General features: G+C 39.1%; 1 protein-coding gene across 7 annotated transcripts in view; it reads right to left on the bottom strand.

Annotated features, from left to right (window-relative positions):
• Window positions 1–18,717, bottom strand: part of TMEM108 (transmembrane protein 108) — a 647,919-nt gene extending 629,202 nt beyond the window's left edge. For all 7 annotated transcript variants that reach the window (XM_034994838.1, XM_034994829.1, XM_034994867.1 and 4 more), the window contains exon 1: window positions 18,341–18,717. The gene's annotated coding sequence lies outside the window, so the exon portion shown is untranslated. The remainder of the gene's footprint in view (window positions 1–18,340) is intronic.
• Between the last annotated feature and the right edge of the window lie 400 nt (window positions 18,718–19,117).

Here is a 19,117-nt window from a genome sequence, read left to right as displayed (position 1 = left end):
AAATAAATAAATAAATAAATAAATAAATAAATAAATAAATAAATAAATAAAATCTTTAAACAAAAAAAGAGTAAGAAGAAGAGCATTAGGGATAATCTGGAAAGAGAGGTGAGGAAGTTCTCTGGGTATATAAGAATGTTCTCTATCATTCTAGAGTATGTGTTGGTCAGCTAGGGCTGCCATGAAAAAATACCATAGATGGGGTGGCTTAAGCAACAGAACTGTATTTCTCACAGTTCTGGGGACTGGAAGTCCAAGATCAAGGTGCTGACCAGTTTGGTTTCATTCTGAGGCCTCTTCTCCTGGCTTGTCAGTGGCCACCATCTGGCTATGTGCTCATACGACCCTTCCTTTCTGTGTGCAGAGAGAGATCTCTGATGTCTCTTCTGCTTATTACAAGGACACCTGTCCTATCAGATCAAGGTCCCCGGCTGATGATCTCACTTGACCTTTATTACCTCTTTACAGGCCCTATCTCCAAATACAGTTACACTGGGGTTTAGGGCTTCAAACCGAATTTTAAGGGGACACAATTCAGTCCATAATAGTACAGTTCCATGAGTAGATCTACTTGCCAACATTGTACTAACAGTTAGATTTCTCTTTTCGATGTTTGTAAATTCTACCTCAAAAATTTTGTTAAAAAAATTATAAACTGAGGGTTGGTGAGTGGGTAAGGGAATCAATAAATCAATAATTACAGAAAAATAATAATTAGAATGTTGAACAATTTTGAACTTTGGTGATAGGTTCATGGAATTTATTACTTTGCTTATGTAAATCATTCAGTTTACTTTGTATATGTTTTAAATTTTTATAATAAAAACTCTAATAAATGGAGGAAAATGACACGTGTCAGTGGAAGATACTTTATAGAGATGACAATTCTGTGACATTCTCCTGAATTGAGCTCCATTTTAGCTATGCTTGCAAAATGTTTCTTAGGCAGGTCATCTAGGCTTGATTTACTCATCCAGAGGATGCATTCATTATATAGACTTACTGAGCGTTCACTAGGTGCAAGACATTTGGCACTGGGGTGGGTTTAGCTGACACTATCACTAAAGTTTTATTCAGCATTTAAATTCTATAACCATTTTATGTCATAAATGCAGGTCATCCTCTCTTTTGCTATATATAATTCTCATTATTTCCAACCTTTATATCTTGTGTTTAGTGTTCCCACTTGTAGAAATGAGATTCAATAGGCTGGGGCAGCAGTCATCTTTCAGCACATTTATTTTCTACTAAAGTCTTTTGGTCCAGTGAGTTTTCTAGGAGACCAATACGTTCAAGAAAATAGATGACAATATGGAGACTTTTTTTATGAAAGGACTGGACTCTACTAGAATTAAATTAAAATTCTAGTATAAATAAGCACAAATAACTAAATGAATAATTATGAGAATTAAGCATGATTTTAAAGGCAGATTAAATTCAGTATATGTGAAGATTAATGAAAGTGAAGATAGTTCAGTATAAAATATCCAGACTGAAGCACAGGGAGAATTAAAAAAATGGAAAATGCAGAAAAAAAGAAACTTATAAGGTCAAAAGGTCAAATATATATTTAATCAAAGAACCAGAATAACAAGAGAGATTTGGTAAAAAACAAACAAACAAAAATAAACAAACAATATTTGTGGGTTTTTTGGTTTGGTTTGGTGTTTTAAACAATATTTGAATCAAAGAATGATTGGTTGAGAATTTATAAAAATGATCAACATCAAGATTTAGGCTGAAGAAACTCTAAAATCCCAACAGTGTACAAAAAAAAAAAAAATCTCATAGCCAGGGGCATCTGGGTGGCTCAGTCATACATCCGACTCTTAGTTTCGGCTCAGGTCATGATCTCAGGGTTGTGAGATCAAGCCCTGTGTCAGGCTTGAAATTCTCTCTCCCTCTCCCTCTGCCCCTCCTGCTCATGCTTGCTCTCTCTCCCTTTCTCAAATAGATAAATAAATCTTTCTAAAAAATCATAGCCAAACTGCTGAAAATGAAAAATAAAGAGAAAATCAAAAATCAGCCATGTGGGGCAGACACAGGGTAGACATTATCTTCAAGGGCTCAGCAATGAGACTTATAGTTGATTATCAAACATACACAGTGAAAGTAGAAATCAATGAAATAACACATTTCAAGATGCTGAAAGAAGAAGCTGCCAGCCTACAATCCTATAAATATACTCAATAAACTATATAAAATATAAACTCAATAAAAATATTCTTCAAAAAAGAAAATGAAATAAAGATGTTTTAAGACAAAAATGGAGAAAATTTGTCACCAGCGGATTTTCCCTATAAGAAAATACTAAAGGGAGTTTTTCAAGTGAATAAAAATGACCCCAGATGGAAGCAGAGAATGTAGTAAGGAATGAAGTGCAACAGAAGAGGTAAAAGTAGCATAAATATGAATAAATATCCACTATATAAAAATAATTATGTCATAGGACTTTAAATATAAAGATAAAATGCATAACAAAAACACAAAAGTTGAAGGAGAGTAAATAAAGTTTAAGTTTTTAAATACTTGCATTATCTGAGAAGTGCTAAAAGTCCTAACTCATGATAAACTCTAATAACCAAGGGTACATGTTGAAATGTTTAGAACAACCACTAAAATATTAATATATAAATGTACACCTAACAAGTTCATATGGAGAGATGGAACAAGTTTAAAATACTTGATTAATCTAAATGAAGGTAAGATAGGTATATATTTCTCCTTTTAAATAGAATTAGAACTCCAGCATCTGCTGGATATAGGTCTTTGGTTTATTTTGATTAAAAAAAAAAAACAAAGAGGAAAACATTTTTAACTAAGTCATGAGTACTGATCAAAAAAAATTGTTAATTTATATGTGGCTTCTGAAACTACAATGTTTAAATCTATGAAGTTACCCAGGATAAAGAAAAATTACCCAGGATAGAAACTTTGTGATAGAGTTCAATAATGTGTAGAAATTACTTCTACAGAAAGAAAAGTAATTTCAAAAACACAGGTAGTTCTGGGGAAGCCAATTTACTCTAAGAGGCTGAAACATTCGTCATAATTTAATGCAGAGGGAAGAGTGGCAAAATCACTTTTTAGATTATAGGAAACCTGAAATTTTATTGAAGAAGGATCTAATTTACTCAAAGGATGTTTGTTCATAATCCAAGAAAATAGTATTTGATAGATGTGATTTTGTCCACTGAAACCTTACTGCAGCAATGTTCTGTGACACCACAATAGAATTAAGAATTTTTATACTCTTAGTAACTGCATCTCCCAAAGTAGCTCAGCGATGTCTTTACATGAATGTATTACCTTATAACAAAATCTTTTAAAGAGAATTATGTGTTTGTATGTACACACACACACACACACACACGCACAGAAGTATGAATGGAAGTAATTGACATCACAGATGTTCCACATATAAAATTCCAAGATAATTGGGAGCTTCGGGGTTGGTGAACGCGTGGAGATTTGGGGAGAGTGAGGTGCCTGGCCAAGGCATGGAAACTCTACATCGCTTCCCACATACCTTGCCTTATGCATCTCTTTCATCTGGGTATTCCTGAATTATATCCTTTTATAATAAACCACTGATCTACAACCACAAAGAGAATACTTTGCGATGGGGGAAAAAAAAATCTCAGAAAATTTGTCATTTTTGTAAGATGCTGATCTCCTGAATATGTCTCCAAGCTACCCAGACATGAGACCAATCTAAATAGGGAGGCGTCTTAAGAAATTCTTCATAAACACCCCCCAAGAAATCTTAAAATGAAGGTCTATGATTTTGCCTGTTCAAACAAATAATGTTTAAATCTTCCCACTGACCAAAGAATAAAAATCTCATCAAAAAATAGTTTCAGAGAGAGTGGAACAGGAAACACATGTCAGTAGAACTCTCAAATTGTATGTTCCTTGTATTACATGAATACTGTTATTTAGAATAAAATGTTGGTAAAAAAAAGAAAAGAAAAGAAAATGTTGGTATTATTATAACATGAAAAAATTTCAAGATAATTGAAATTTCTTGATGAAGGGCCATCAACATCTTTTTTAAGTAAATACTTAGCATAGAAATTAAAAAAATATATATTACGTAGACCTTTTAACAATGTTTATTCTTCCAATCCATGAGCGTTGGATGTTTTTCCATCTCTTTGTGCCTTCCTCAATTTCTTTCATAAGTATTCTGTAGTTTCTAGAGTACAGGCGCAGAGCAATCTACCATTCAATGCAATCCCTATCAAAATACCATCGACATTTTGCCAGAGCTGGAACAAACAATCCCAAAACATGTATGGAACGAGGAAAAAACCCCAAATAGCCAAAGGAATGTTGAAAAAGAAAACCAAAACTGGGGGCATCACAATGCCTGACCTCAAGGTATATTATAAAGCTGTGATTATCAAGACAGTATGGTACCAGCACAAAAACAGACACATAGATCAATGGAACAGAACAGAGAGCCCAGAAATGGACTCTCAACTCTACAGTCAACTAATCTCTGGCAAAGCAGGAAAGAATATCCAGTGGAAAAAAGACAGTCTCTTCCACAAATGGTGTTGGGAAAATTGGACAGCCACATGCAGAATGAAACTGGACCATTCTCTTACACCATATGCAAAGATAAACTCAAAATGGATGAAAGACCTAAATGTGAGACAGGGATCCATCAAAATCCTAAAGGAGAATACAGGCAGCAACCTCTTCAACCTCGGCCACAGCAACTTCTTGCAAGACACGTCTCTAAAGGCAAGAGAAACAAAAGCAAAAATGAACTACTGAGACTTCATCAAGATAAAAAGCTTCTGCACGGCAAAGGAAACTGTCAACAAAACTAAAACGCAACCTAAAGAATGGGAGAAGATATTTGCAAATGACATAACAGATAAAGGGCTGGTATCCAAGATCTATAAAGAAATTATCAACCTTAATACCCCAAAACCAAAAATCCAATCAAGAAATGGGCAGAAGACATGAACAGACACTTCTCCAAATAAGACATACAAATTACCAACAGACACATGAAAAAATGCTTCACATCACTTGCCATCAGGAAAATACAAATCAGAACCACAATGAGATACCACCTTACACCAGTTAGAATGGCAAACATTAACAAGACAGGGAACAACAGATGTTGGCAAGGTTGTGGAGAAAGGAGAACCCTCTCACACTGTTGGTGGGAATGCAAGCTGGTGCAGCCACTCTGGAAAACAGTATGGAGGTTCCTCAAGAAGTTAAAAATAGAACTACCCTACATCCCAGCAATTGTACTACTGGGCATTTACCCCTAAGATACAGATGTAGTGAAAAGAAGGGGAACATGCACCCCAATAGCAGCAATGTCCAAAATAGCCAAACTCTGGAAGGAGCCAAGATGTCCTTCCACAGATGAATGGATAAAGATATGGTTCATATATACAATGGAATATTACTCAGCCATCAGAAAAGATGAATACCTACCATTTACATTGACATGGACGGAACTGGAGGAGATTATGCTAAGTGAAATAAGTCAAGCAGAGAAAGACAATTATCATATGGTTTCACTCATATGTGGAACATAAGGAATAGCACAGAGGATCACAGGGGAAGGGAGTGAAAACTGAATGGGAAGAAATCAGAGAGGGAGACAAACCATGAGAGACTTTTGACTCCAGGAAACAAACTGAGGACTGTGGAAAGGGAGGTGGGGGGGGGTTGGGGTAACTGGGTGATGGGCATTAAGGAGGACACGTGGTGTGATGAGCACTGGGTGTTATACGCAAATAATGAATCATCTAACACTACATCAAAAATTAATGATGTACTATATGTTGGCTAATTGAATTAAAAAAACAGAAACAAAAACCTATTACACACTTTCCAATATATTTAAACTAACAGCAACATAATATATGCTTTCACTGATAATTAAGAAATCATTATGGACATTGATTATTATACTCTCCTGCAATGCTCTCAGGGACTACAGGAGTGTTAAACTCTTTAAAAAAAAAATTCTACTCCTTTTAAAAAAATTCTCCTATCTATGTTTTTTAGTTCTCCTGTTTCCTCCATTAACTTTAGGCCACAACTGTTGCTTTCACTACTGCCAATGTTTCTGCCTTCTTTAGTCTTTTCTAATTTGTAAAATTGGAAGCCAATATCCAACATACTAGTACATATGATCTTCATAGAGACCCTGGATGCTCGCTCATGAGTCAGGTGAATGTTGGCCATGGAAAGTGCAAGGATTTGGGGGAACCCTACTTTCCTCCTTTTGCATTTATGGTGTTTGGGTGGTATTTCACATAGCTGAAGTTTCCCGATAAATGAATTACATAGAAGTAACAATTATATGTTTGTTTGTTTTTATCAGTGATGCATATAATGTCAGAACCTACTTCAGTCTGAACTTCAACCCTTTAACTTTCAGGAAATTGGTTCATTTAGTTCCCAGATGCAAGGGAGTAGGGAGGTGAGGGAGAAAGGAGCTATCACAGACTAAGCAAGGGATCATGCTAGATAAAGCTCAGTCTATGAGGCAACTCCATTTTCCTATTAAGAAAAAAAAAAAAAACTAACAGAAAAGACTAACAGAAAAAGGTTCAGAGAGGTAAAGTAACTTGTCAAAAGTCACACTGCTAGAATATGGCAGAGCTGGGATTCAAAGCCTGGTATAGCTCACTGCCTTTTATTCCTTCTACTATGCCAAAGCTTTGGAAAGTCTCAGGGATTAAATGGAAAGGACCAGTGCTAGAGAGTCTGCTATGGTGGAAATATAGCTCCATTATTCTGGGCAATATTACTGTGGCTCTAAAACCACAAAGATGAAAAAGATGACATAAAAATCTAAAATCCTCTAGTGAAAAAGTTAATAATCCTAAGTAACAAATAGTATATACTGGAGAAAGACAAGAATGGATTTTAAGTGAATCTGAAGTTTCTTCTTAGGGGGTGTTTTTAAATTGTTCTAAAGGGAAGTTATGGATAACCCCCAAGGATCAAAATTAACCTGTAGGAGGCATAGGGCAAGGCAAGGGCAGTGAACCTGAATCTCTGGAAACTTCCTAGTGACAGAATCACATAAATTTGCATAACTGGCTTTGTGAAGGTGGGGAGACCCTATTGGTAGGTCATAAATGTTACTTAATTGCCTGATTTGAAGATTAAATGGTGTAAGAAAAAAGACTGTGGCTTATCCTTCTCTGGAAAAGATTAGAAGATGAGCCTTCCCCAGGTATAATTTGAATTGCAAATGAGCATCCAGTGGAAGTACACTTGACAAAATGCAATGCAAAAATGAAGAGAAGTTCAAGGGTGGGAGGGTGGATTTAAATGTCACTTGTACACAGACTGCTGCTGACCTTGTGGCTGAGGTTGGGGCCACTCAAAACCCAAATAAACTGGAAGAAAAGCCAAAGACACAATTTGGGGGAGACTCTCTGAGTCCAACAGAAGTGGAGAAAACATTAATTACAGGTAATAAAAAGTGAGTAGGCAAACTATTCCCTATTTGCTATATCCTGTAATTTCGTGCTGCCAAGTAATGACTTGTCAAGACTAAAATGGTTATGTTTCCTGCACCATGAAAAATAACCATTTCCTCCATTTTCAGGGTAGTGTTTTTTGTGGATTTTGGTTTGGTTTGGTTCAATTTGATTGGTGAATCTGTTGTCATCTGAAAAACTGACGTATGGAAGACAACTCAGATGCTGCTAAAAAAAAGTCTGACATTTTCTGCTTCTTGACCTCAGAATCTAACAGACCCTCTTCTTGGAATGATTTTGACTGGTTCAAAATGGAACAGCCACAAAAGCAGTCAAGAGACACTGATTTTAGGACAGTGGTGATGTGTGCTTAAGGATGCAGATATGCCAGTGTTTTCTTTGTCACAGGAAGGCTGTCTTGGTCTGTCAGTCCAAATAGCCTTCAGAGGGGCGCCTGGGTGGCTCAGTCGTTAAGCGTCTGCCTTCGGCTCAGGTCATGATCCCAGGGTCCTGGGATCGAGTCCCACATCGGGCTCCCTGCTCGGCAGGAAGCCTGCTTCTCGCTCTCCCACTCCCCCTGCTTGTGTTCCTGCTCTCGCTATCTCTCTCTCTGTCAAATAAATCAATAAAATCTTTAAAAAAAAAAAACCAAACCAAACCAAACAAAACAAAACAAAACAAATAGCCTTCAGAGAATGAAATATATCTGTCAGGCTTGTCAAATTTTCTTTAGGGTCACCCTACTAAGTTACTTAGAGAATTTAGCTCAATTAGGTAGTATGCTTCTAGATGCCTGAGGAACAAGATATAATGAATTCTAACACTTCTAGACTACTCATTTGGCTGTCTACAGCTGCTATGAAGTGAATCTCTACTGTCTTCATTTTCAAATGAGGAAACCAAGGTGCAAGAAGTCAAATAATTTGCACAAGATCTTGCTAGAATCTAAACAATGGAAATTATATAACAACTTATTCCTTTTCCGCTCTTCCAGGTCCCCTCCCTGCTGGAGCCTCTGCTGTCAGACCAATGGAATGTGCCCACTTCGACCTGTGGCTATAGGTGTCCTCATTTATCTAAGAGTGAATTTTCTTTATTAAAATTCAGCAGACATGTAGAAAAGTGTGCAAATCTTAAGTGTAAATCTCAGCTAATTTTTATAAAGCGAACAACTCATGTTACTACCTTCCAGATCAAAGAAAGATCAAAGATAGAACACTACCAGCACCCTAGAAGCCCCCAGACTCTCTCTCTTGCCAAAGGAAATTACTACTCTGACCTTGACTATCATAAATTACATTTGCCTGCTTTGGAATATACTATAAATGACATCATGAAACATGAACTTTTTTGTGTCTGCCTCTTTTGTCCAACATTTATGAAATGTAATCATGTTACTAGCCTGTTGACGTAATTTATGCATTTCATTATTGTGTAGTATTCCTTTGTGACCATATTCCACCATATATTTGTCCATTTTACTGTTGATAGGAACTTGGGTAGTTATGAGTAATACTACTCTTCACATTCTTGTACATGTCTTTTGGGACATTTCTATAAGGATCATGCCTATGACTAGGGTAGGTAGGATATGCAGCTTTAAGAGATATTGCCCAATAATTTTTCAAAGTGCTTGTGTCAATTTATACTCCCTCAGACAGTGCAGTAGAGTTGCAGTTACTCCAAATTCTTGTCCTTGTGACAGTCTCTTTTTTTCTTTTTCTTTTTGCTGTTTGGATGAGTATATAGCAGAATCTTGGTTTTCTTCCAGCTTTATTGAGATATAACTGACAAATAACATTGTGTAAGTTTAAGGTATACAGTGTGATGATTTGCTATACATATATATTTGAAATGACTACCACAATAAGGTTAGTTAACACACCCATCACCTCATATAGTTACCATTTTTGTGTGTGTGGTAAGAAAATTTAAAATCTACTCTCTTAGCAAATTTCAAGTATACAATATTCTTAACCATAGTCACCATGTTGTACATTAGATCCCCAGAAGTTATTCATCTTATAATGCAAAGTTTATAGCCTTTGACCAACATCTGCCCATTTCCTTTACCTCCCCACTCCTGGTAACCACCATTCTACTCTCTGCCTCTATGAATTCAACTTTTTTAGATTCCACATATAAGTGAGATCATACAGTATTTGTCTTTCTGCATCTGGGTTCTTTCACTTAGTATAATGCCCTCAGAGTTCATCTGTGGCAGGACTTCCTTTTTTAAGGCTGAACACTATTCCACTGTGTATGTATACCATGGTTTCTTTATTCATTCATCCATCAGCATCCATCCATTTAGGTTGTTTCCATGTGGTGGCTATTATGAATAATGCTGCAGTGAACACAAGGTACAGATTCTCTCCTTGAGATTTCATTTCCTTCAGATATATACCCAGAAGTTGGATTGCTGATAGTTCTATCAATTTTTTGAGGAAACTCCATACTATTTTCCATAATGCCACCAACAGTGGGGCAAAAGAGTTCCCTTTTCTCCATACCCTTGTCAACACCTATTAGCTCTTGCCTTTTTGATAACAGCCATTCTAACAAGTGGGAGGTGATATCTCATTGTGGTTTTGATTGGCATTTCTCTATGATTAGTGGTATTGAACACCTTTTCATGTACTTGCTGACCATTTATATGTCTTCTTTGGAAAATCATCTTTTCAGGTCCTTTGCCCGTTTTAAAATTGGATTATTTGATGCTTTTGCTATTGAGTCATATAAGTTATATATATATTTTTGTATTTTTATATTTTTAGTTCTTTATATATTTTGGATACTAACCTTTTATCAGATATAAGTTTTGTAAATATTTTCTCTCATTCCTTAGTTGCCTTTTCATTTTGTTTTGTTCTTTTTGGTTTGATTTTGTTTTTGCTGTACAGAAGCTTCTTTTATTTTTTTAAGATTTATTTACTTATTTGAGAGAGAAAGAGAGAGAGAGAGCAAGTGCGAGCAGGGGGAGGGGCAGAGGGAGAGGGAGAAGGAGAATCTCGAGAAGTCTCCTTGCTGAGCATGGAGTCTGACATGGGGCTCAATCTCATGACCCTGAGATCATGACCTGAGCTGAAACCAAGAGTCGGTCGCTCAACTGACTGAGCCATCCAGGTGCTGCTGTATAGAAATTTTTTAATTTGATGTAATCCCAATTGTTTATTTTTGCTTTTGTTGCTTGTGATTTTGGCATCATATCCAAAAAAAAAAAAAAATCACTGCCAAGACCAACGTCAAGGAGCTTTTTCTCTGTTTTCTTTGAGTCTCCTTTTTTCTTAGTCTAGCTAAAAGTTTGTCAGTGCTGTTTATATTTTCAAAAACCAACCATTCATTTTGTTGATCTTTTGTATTGTCTCTCCAATCTCTATTTCATGTATTTCTACTCTGTTATTATTTCCTTCTGTAGTTATCTTCTTTCTGGCATCTAACAGTCCACAAATATGAGTAGGGGTGATATCTAAGATTTCACAACCCAAGGATGGATGTGTTCCTAGGTAATCTGAGTTAAATGTTGAAAGCATGGTTCCATAGAATACATGTTACAATGACATTTAAATTATTTTTATTCTGCATTTAGCATAATAATATTCTGTGTGCTGAGCTAAAACAATAACCACCTTGCCTAACATTGTTTCTTGAGAAAATATGCTTAAATACTAAATATCAGATGATTAGATTAATTGTTGGAACACAACTCACTTATAGATTGAGGCTATAACTCAAATATAAAAACTCCCATTAGTATTATAAGAGTTAGTAAAATTTTATAACCATGAATAAATCTTATCTAAAAGATAAACTCTCCTACATTTTAAACTCTGAAAGTTAAAACTTGCCATTTTTATCCATAATAACTTGTGAAGAAATAAAGTTTGTTTTCTTACAATTCCCGATCTCAGCGGACTTTCCTGTGTCTGACTTAAGTCAGAAAAGGTACATTCTTTTCAGATTTGCACGGTAGAGAAAAGACCGCATTTCCCTTCATGGGAGCTGATTAAATCTGGCTCCTTGCCTGCTTCCTGGCATGTGCGTCATGAGTGTGGGTAAGAAGTGATAGTCACTAATGACAGTCTGAGGTGGACATTGGCTGCCAGGTTTGAAATGAGTGGTTCCATAAAAAAAATTAAGGTTATATTCAACTTCAGAGTTGATTGTGAGGGGGGGAAGGTGGGGGAAGAACAACACTGAACTTGAGAAACAAAGGGACATTTTTCAGCAAGCAAGAAATAAATGGCTTCCTGCACCCCCAAGGCTGCTTCTGCTCCAGAAAAACAGAACCGTTTTACTTGTTAAATAAACGTCCAAAGTGTGTGGTCTGCTTTAGGACCACTAGTAAATATATTTGCTATCATATTCTTAAGAAAACCCATTGCAACTCTTTTTAAAGCATGTCTTTCTATATATCCATATAGTTACTTAGTCCAAGGTAAAAAGCCCAGGGCAACTCTATCTTCAGAGAACATACATCATGAAGAATGGATACTCCATATTTAAAATATTCTTCCCCAACTTCCCTGCCCACTGCATCCGTGTGTTGTTTCACCTTTGTACTCCTCTAGGCATTAAACCCCTCCCCTTCACCAATTTCTTTAAAAAAAAAAAAAAATCAAAAGTTCAGTCACAGCAAACTTTTTGTGAGGTTGTAAATTTCATAAAGATTTGAGACATTTTGGGGAGATATTGCAAAACATTCCACCACCTCTCTAAACTCTTCTTTCTCCTTTTTTCCATTTTCTTCCATCTCCCCCCCCTTCCGTGTTCAAACTAATTCAGTATGCCCCTCTATCAGGACAGGCTAAAATGTGCTGGGGTACAAAACCACCGCCAAACCAGTGGCTTAATACAAACATTTACGCAGAAATGAGAACTTCACTGATGTGCGTTGATTGTACCTATAGGATAATCTAAGCCGAAACTCTGCATTTATATCTTTTACAACATAGGTTTATTCAGATACTGAAAATATTGTAAAATGCCATGGAAGACCTTAAAATTCCCCCCCCAAAAAGCAGTTAATTTTATTTTGGCATAATGGTTACTAAATTAATATTTGCTTCAGAGTCATGTAGGGACTTAAAAATTTTAGATGCCTGGGCCCCATCCACAGATAATTTGATTCAGTAGATTTGATGTGGGGTTCAGGACTCTACATTTTTTAACAAGCTCCCCAGGTACTTCTGAAAATGATCCAGGTTTGAAAATTAGCCCTCTATTTCAGAGGTCAGCAAACTATAGCCCTCAAGCCAAATCTGCCCTGCCATCTATTTTTGTAAATCAAGTTTAATTGGAATGCAGACATGCCCATTCATTTATGTCTATGTATGGCTGTTCTCGAGCTATAATGGCAGACTTGAGTAATTAAGACAGGGATCGAATGGCCCACAGAGAGTCAAATCTTTAGTGTCTGGTCCTTTATAGAAAAACTTAGCCAACCTCTGCTCTTGTTTTGTTTCAGGACTAATGTCCAGAGTCATGTTATTACTTGTGACGGGAACTAAGTAAGGCAATGCAGATGATCACTACTGAAAACAGCCACACTTGGACTGAATTCTTTAAAATTTTTATCTTCATATGAGAAAGAGGACTTTTTTATATATACAAATTATCAACCAAATTAATTTTTCCTGAGTTATACTGCCTCCTAGTGGTAGAAATGTTAAATCACAGACGCTTAATCAGATTAGATGCTCCCATTGTTAATTAATTCCTGAAATCAGGGTCATACAGACAGACTTTGTAGCAAGGGACTTCAGGAATCAGAATTCACTTGGTAGAACGAGCCGGGCTAAATGACCTGGGAGAAGGTTGGCTTTCTCTCCAAACACTATTACTCTATGTAGCATTTCCAATTGGATTTTTTTGGGGGGACATAGTGACCATTTGTGATGCCATGTCTATCTCTAAAAGTGAAGCACAATACTATCAATATGGTCAAAATCACATGTGCACTCACTATGATGAACGGATGAAAGGGAAGAAAGTTTTAAAGATTTTTTTTTTCTTTTTATTATTTGAGAGAGAGAATGAGATAGAGCATGAGAGGGGGGAGGGTCAGAGGGAGAAGCAGACTCCCTGCTGAGCAGAGAGCCCGATGCGGGACTCGATCCTGGGACTCCAGGATCATGACCTGAGCCAAAGGCAGTCGCCTAACCAACTGAGCCACCCAGGCGTCCCGGGAAGAAAGTTTTAATAGGACTCTAGATGTATGCAAACATATGCCAAGACGGTTACCAAGGGGACTGCACACATGTTGGCAATAATGAGACAGCAGAGGATGAAACCATTGGTTTTCTCCCTTGACTACTGATTAAAATAATGATGGCCAGATCTTCACCCGCTGGAGATTTTGTTCTAATTGTTCTGGAGAGAGGTCCAGGCAGCAGTATTTTTTTTTTTTAAGTTCTCCAAGTGATTGTAATGTGCAACCAAGGTTAAGTATCATTGTTCTATAGCAGTGTTTCTCATATTTTAGGGTATATTCAAAGCACCTGGGGAATCTTCTTAATCTGCACATTGTGACTCAGTCCATCTGTGATGGCACCTGAGAATCTGACTCCTAACAAGCTTTAAGGTGATGCTAATGCTGCTGTCCATAGATCACACGTTCAGTAGCAAGGAATTAGGTCATCACTAGCCACAATCTTTATGCAATTTCACTGGTTCTAAGATCTTAAAGTACGTAAGTATCACCTGGGAGCTAAAGAAACAGGCAAATTTGCAAGCTCCAGTCTCAGAAATTAAAATTCAGTGGATCTTAATTTTTAACAAGTATCCCAAGTGATCCTGAAATTCATAGTCTGAAAACCAAGTATACGCTAACCACCAGAAATGCTATTTATTTTACAAATCACATTTTTTAAAAAGGTGGCAGCATTAATTTCACAAACTAACCAGATGTGGGGAATTTTTTCTCTTCTTCTAAGTGTGAGAAATTACCCCCAAATTCAGTGGCTTAAATTAACAACAACTTTATTATATCTCATGATTTTGTGGATCAGAAATTTGGGTAGAGATCATCTGAGTGATTCTCCTGCTCTCCCCGTCACTGACTGAAGTCACTTTGTGGTATCCAACTAGCAAATAGGCTGGTCTGGAGAGGCCAAAATGGCTTCACTTCATGTGCCTTGGCTGGAAGGCTGAGTCCTACTGGGACTGTTGCCTATAATGTCCACACATTACCTCTCCAGTCTGGCAATCTCAGGTGAGGTAGTAGGTCTCCTGATGTAGCAACTCGAGGATCCAAGAGAGAGTGTTCCAAGACACAGGAAGTGGACGCAGCCATTCTCTCAGGTCCTGGGCTCAGAAACATAGAGCCGTTTTTACCATAGTCTACTGGTGAAAGCACTCACTGAGCCCAACCAGATTCAAGGGGAGGAGTCATAAACAGGCTGGAGTCATGGATGTGCAACTCTTGAAGAACCCCAAGTGCTCAACACAAAAAGGACCCCATGCTTGGTTTAATGCTCTGTTGCCATCTTGAAATTCTTTATAATTTTTTAATAAAGGGCACTACATTTTCATTTTACACTGGATCCCACAAATTATATAGCCCATCCTCATCATAAACTTCACCTTTCAATGAAAGTAGTGTTAAAAAAAAATTGTAGTCAGGGACGCCTGGGTGGCTCAGTCGGTTAAGCGTCTGCCTTCAGCTCAGGTCATGATCCCAGGGTCCTGGGATCGAGCCCTGCATCAGGCTCCCTGCTCAGCGGGAAGCCTGTTTCTCCCTCTGCCTGCTGCTCCCCCTGCTTGTGCTTGCTTGCTCTCTCTCTCTCTCTCTGACAAATAAATAAATAAAATCTTAAAAAAAAATTGTAGCCATTCTTAATTAGCCAGAAGCTGTCTGTCAGAGACTTTATTCCTCACCATACTTCTGTATTCAAAGCTATCCTTTCAAAATGCAGATTGTGGTATGTGCATTAAATTTAGCATAAAGAAGGGAAACAAATTATGAGGTTGGAAATTAGACTAAACATTAGACTAAATTCTGTGATGTTTTAGGATTAGGAAATACATGGAAAACTAACCACACTACCATCCTGAGTAACAGCTAGCACTCTAGATTGGATCACCTCTGGGCTCACCCAATTAGGTCACTTAGGCATTAACCAACAGTTATCCAAGGTCAGTATGCAAGCTGAACTTATACATAGTGTCCCTGATGAGAAAGGCAGCTAGTAATCACTATATAGGGAAAATTCTCCATGATCTCAGCAAACCTGGATTTGTGTTTTGGGGCAACTGCAAAAACTATTTAAAGGTTATTAAGGGGGACGCCTGGGTGGCTCAGTCAGGTAAGTGTCTGCCTTCGACTCAGGTCATGATCCCAGGGTCCTGGGATCACGTCCTGCATTGGGCTCCTTACTCAGTGGGGAGCCTGCTTCTCCTTCTGTCTGCTGTGTGTGTGCACGTGCTCTCTCTCTGACAAATAAATAAAATCTTGTTTTAAAAATAAAGGTTATTAAAGAAGGCAGTGACGAGGGCGCCTGGGTGGCTCAGGTCATGATCCCAGGTCCTGGGATCGAGTGCCACATCGAGCTCCCTGCTCAGCAGGAAGCCTGCTTCTCCTTCTCCCACTCCCCCTGTTTGTGTTCCCTCTCTCGCTGGGTCTCTCTCTGTCAAATAAATAAATAAAATCTTAAAAAAAAAAAAAAGAAGGCAATGACTATTCACATGCTTTTTGAGAACAGGACTGTATTTAACATCTCTTTGGGTCATCAGTATTTCGTTTTCTGAAACATTATGTTTTCAGTAGGAGTTCAATAAGGGTTGCTGGGATGAATCTAAGCAACAAATGGCATAACAACAATAACAAAAACTACCAAAAAAACAAGATTGATAGACACAATAATGGAGAACAAGGTCAGGAAAACAGTTAAGTACAGATGCATATAGTAGGCAAGGATTATCAAACTGAAATTATTGATGTGATAAACGCAAAAGGTATAATTATCCGGGGAAAGTTTCTTAGAGAAGGAAGATAGATATTGAAAGAGATGGGGATTGACAGACAGTACTGAAAGGAAATAGAAACCATATTGGTATGAGGAGAAAATCAGCTTGACTAGGCTGGAGTAACATGGGTAGAGGGATGTTACTGGATAGATGAGAAGTGGGGAAAGGAGAGACTCATTGCTTTGGGGCACTCAATACCAGGCTGCAGTATCTGAATTTACTCCACAAAGTGTGGGAAGTTTAGTGTAGTTTGTTACTGGTTTAGAGGGAATGGTGATGGCTTTTATTTTATTATGCAAGCCTAATAATGGAAGTCTTCAACTGAGGTACATTCTAAAGGAGGTGCAAGATTAAGATGCAGAATTTTGCAAAAGAGGTGGTCAGAAACCTGGTAGATGATCCTTAAAGCATTGATCCACACTGAGAGTACAAGAATTGAAAGAGATCAGGGGACTTTATTATTTTTAAAGATTTATTTACTTATTTTTAGAGAGAGAGAGCATACCTGCGTGCAAGTGAGCAGGGGGAGGGGCAGAGGGAGAGGGAGATAAGCAGACTCCCCACTGAGTGAGAAGCATGACGTGGGGCTCCATCCCAGAACCCTGAGATCACGACCTGAGCCAAAATCAAGAGTTGGACGCTTAGCCAACTGAGCCACCCGGGTGCCCCCAGAAGGGACTTTAAAAGGGAGAGAATTCCTGAGATACTGTGATAGTGGGAAAGTTCCTTAATCTCAGGAGACAACCTGAAGACTTAATATACATCTCCTGGAGTTTAAAGAATGTAATGGCCTGATGTCTGATTCCCTCCTGATGAAAATCTAAAGGGTAAGAGAAAGGATGACTAGCTACTTTGATGGAGAATTGGCCTGCATTCCCAGAATTCTTCAGAGCAAAGACTGTGTTGTGTTTCCTACTGTGGTAGATGTTGTGATGACCAAAAGACTTGTTCCTCCGGCCACTGGAAGTGACGCCAGCAAGCAGCCCTCAACCATCAGTCCCCATGGGGGTTGTTTTGGCTGAAGAGAGTTAGCTGATGTCTTGCTGGTAAGAGGGTATAAAGCCCCAGCCCTGCACCCCAATTTAGGACAACTGTGCAGCATCATTCCAGCTTCAGAACTCTCTGAAGATTGGCTGAGGCCTCCATTGAGACTGCAGCAAAGCTCAACTTCTGCTGCTATGCAAACGTGCTTCTTTTCCTTTCCATAGGTGTTGATGCCAAGGGCACTCCCTAATAAACATCTTGCATGGTTATCTCCATCTCAGAGTCTGCTTCCCAGGAAACCTGACCTGTAACACCTGTGGATCAGATGTGGGCCTCACGGGCAAGTGAACCAGTGGATTATCTTGAATCTGAACAAACATCAGCAGAGAGGATGCTTAATGTATCACTGGATTCCTTACAGCTGGTGAGGGAGGGAGCAACAGCCTGAATAGAGCCACACTGGTGTGGGTCAAGGGAAATGAAGATTGAAAGTTTTCAGTTATGACGGGGAGAAGGGTCTTTGAAGAACTTACAAAAGTACCTATGAGAGAAAAGGCCAACTTTAGCAGTTTACCAAGTCCAAAGAGCACCAACATCCAGTTCACAGGAGTGTCAATCAAATAAAGCCTTTCCTGTCCTCTCTCCCAGGCCTCCAAACCTGGAGAGGCTAGAAGCCCAAGTTAGGTGCAGGGACTTTAAAAGGGAATACCCTTTTAAAAGATGTCAACACCACTCCTCTGACTTTAAAGTCTAAAACACTTTCCCCATCTTTTAAATGTTTTCTTATTACGTAAAGCCGACCGTTGCCCCAAATAACTGTAATACTCTTTCCCTTTATTTGGTGAGATGTCCCACAGTTCCCCTGATGTGTGGCCTCCAGAGTCCACTGCTACAAGAAGTCAAAAAAACCTCACCTTGTCTAAAGATTGTCCCTCGTGGTCTCAGGCTGTAAAGTCTAAAAGCTTTTTCTTATCTTGCTGGTCATTCCAACTACTTGCATTCTGAGAGATACGTAGTGAGAGGCACACCGCAGGAGCTCAACATGTTTCTCAGATTTCCCAACTGCCGTCAGAGAAGAGCGCTGGGTCCGGGGCGGCAGCGGGACAGAAACAGCGGCCGCGAAGGTGAAGCAACCCGGGACCCAGGCCAGCGCTCACTCTGAGGAACGCGCCCGTCAGGGGGCCTCGGGCTGGGTAGAACCGGCTGAGAGAGGCCGTGGGCACTGTCGCCCGTGGCCCCGGACTTAATGCAGTAGTGGTCTCGCACGTGCGGCCGCCCCTCTACTCGCTCTGTCCCGCCCCGCCCCACCCGTCGCGCCCGCCCTGCGCTCCGCCCCACCACCCCGTCGTACTGCACCCGCAGTACTGCTCTGCCCCGCCCCGCTCCGTCCATCCCGCCCCGCCCTCCTTGCTCTCTGTCCCGCCCCGCCTTTAGGACAACTGTGCAGCATCATCCCAGCTTCAGAACTCTCTGAAGATTGGCTGAGGCCTCCACTGAGACTGCAGCAAAGCTCAACTTCTGCTGCTATGCAAACGTGCTTCTTTTCCTTTCCATAGGTGTTGATGCCAAGGGCACTCCCTAATAAACATCTTGCATGGTTATCTCCATCTCAGAGTCTGCTTGCGCTCTGTCCCGCCCCGTCCCGCTGCCCCTCATCCATCCCGCCCCGCCCTCCTTGCTCTGTCCCGCCC

Source organism: Mirounga leonina, unplaced genomic scaffold (genome assembly GCF_011800145.1).
Source record: "Mirounga leonina isolate KUSES-001 unplaced genomic scaffold, KU_Mleo_1.0 Mir_115, whole genome shotgun sequence".
NCBI classification, from domain to species: Eukaryota; Metazoa; Chordata; class Mammalia; order Carnivora; family Phocidae; genus Mirounga; species Mirounga leonina.
This window is presented reverse-complemented; position numbering and strand designations above follow the sequence as displayed.